The sequence below is a fragment of the Garra rufa genome, chromosome 25 (assembly GCF_049309525.1).
Source record: "Garra rufa chromosome 25, GarRuf1.0, whole genome shotgun sequence".
Lineage (NCBI taxonomy): Eukaryota > Metazoa > Chordata > Actinopteri > Cypriniformes > Cyprinidae > Garra > Garra rufa.
This window is the reverse complement of record NC_133385.1, coordinates 29,628,149-29,630,045: the sequence shown is the minus strand read 5'-3', so window position 1 is coordinate 29,630,045 and position 1,897 is coordinate 29,628,149. Positions and strand designations below refer to the sequence as shown.

At 38.1% G+C, this 1,897-nt stretch overlaps 1 non-coding gene across 1 annotated transcript; it reads right to left on the bottom strand.

Moving 5' to 3' along the window:
- Positions 1-1,571: 1,571 nt before the first annotated feature.
- Positions 1,572-1,643, bottom strand: trnae-cuc (transfer RNA glutamic acid (anticodon CUC)). The gene has a single exon. It is a non-coding gene; the product is annotated as a tRNA-Glu (tRNA).
- Positions 1,644-1,897: the final 254 nt, after the last annotated feature.

Here is a 1,897-nt window from a genome sequence, read left to right as displayed (position 1 = left end):
ACAAACGTCTTCTGTAGGAGCAACTATAGATTATGAAAACTGGCTAGTCAGTGGGTCATCTTAGTAGTTAGTTGACTAATTGGCCTTGAGAAAGAAAAAAATTTGCATGACTCCATGAGTTTTTACAGTACATAATGTATATTATTGCGTTCAAGAAGAGATAGATGGATCTGATTGTTTTGAACTTCTAATGTTATCACCAAAGCACAGCGTTTACTGTATGTTGGTATCATGAACAATTTAGTCCATCCAGTTCAATCCAATGTTAATTTTGACAGCAAATTTACAATTTAGTCTTTGTCATAGTCTTTTGACTTAAATGCCATTTAGTTTTAGTCATATTTTAGTAATCTGAATTGTTTTAGTTTTAGTCTTGTTTTAGTCGACTAACCCCCAGTTTCACAAACAGTGCGTGCAGAATTATTAGGCAAGTTGATATTCTTGTCATATTTTTTTTTTCAGAGCACATTTGACAAATTCCACACTACATTATTCTTAATAACTACTATTGATTTTGTATTTAATCATTTAAAAGTTATATATAATTGTGCATGAGGGCTGGAAGTGAAAAACTTCTTATATTCAGGTGTGCATAATTATTAGGCATGTTTTCTTTTACAGATAAAATGAGCCAAAAAGATTGAACTCAGACTAAAAGCAGAAAAAAAAGACAAGATGCCACATTGTGCAGCTTTTGGTTGTAATTTGTAGTCAAAATTCAACAAGAGAAGCGATGTAAGTCTTCACTGCTTTCCTAGTGATAAGAAGAGGAGAAAATAATGGGAAGATGCCTGTGGATGAATTAGACTTCATGAAGACCAGCGTCTTTGTTCTCTCCACTTTAGCCCTGATGCTTTTGAGGCTTTTAGTAGACCACAGATACTGAAAGAGCTTACAAATGGCAGAGACATAAAACGCTAGATGCCATCCTAGCAGGATGCAAACATGCTGGCGCTTGTCCTGACTTTTAGACTTTTTAGCTGGTGTTTAGACTCCTTGCGGGAAAAAAAAATCTATGCTACGGCATTTGGTTTAAACCTACATCGCCATCTGTAAGCTCTATCAATAGCTTTCACAAACAAGCCTACAGTGCGTGCAGAATTATTAGGCAAGTTGATATATTGGTCATATTGGTCATATTTTTTTTTCAAGCACATTTTACCAATTCCCCACTAGATTATTCTTAATAACTACTACTGATTTTGTATTTAATCATTTAAATGTGATATATAATTGGCTGTAAATGAAAAACTTCTTATATTCAGGTGTGCATAAGGAAAGGAAAGGAGGTGACATGAGGCCAAGTATGGTGACCTATACTCGGAATTTGTGCTCTGCATTTAACCCATCCAAGTGCACACACACAGTAGTGAACTAACACACACCCAGAGCAGTGGGCACCATATTGCTATTGCTGCGGCGCCCGAGGAGCAGTTGGGGGTTCGGTGTCTTGCCCAAGGGACTCACCTCAGTCGTGGTATTGAGGGCCAGACCTGGGACTCGAACCTGCAACCTTTGGGTTACAAGTCCACCTCTCTAGCCATTAGGCCACAGCTGTCCTAAACAAGTCATTCCCTGACCGGGAATCGAACCCGGGCCGCGGCGGTGAGAGCACAGAATCCTAACCACTAGACCATCAGGGAGCATAATCATTAGGCGTGTTTTCTTTTACAGATAAAATGAGCCAAAAAAGAGAGATTGAACTCAAGACTAAAAGTAAAAAAAAAAAAAAAAGATGCCACATTGTGCAGCTTTTGGTTGTAATTTGTAGTCAAAAGGCATGTAAGTCTTCACTGCTTTCCTAGTGATAAGAAGAGTTGAAAAGAATGGGAAGATGCCTGTGGATGAATTAAACTTCATAAAGACCAGCGTCTTTGTTCTCTCCACTTTAGCCCTG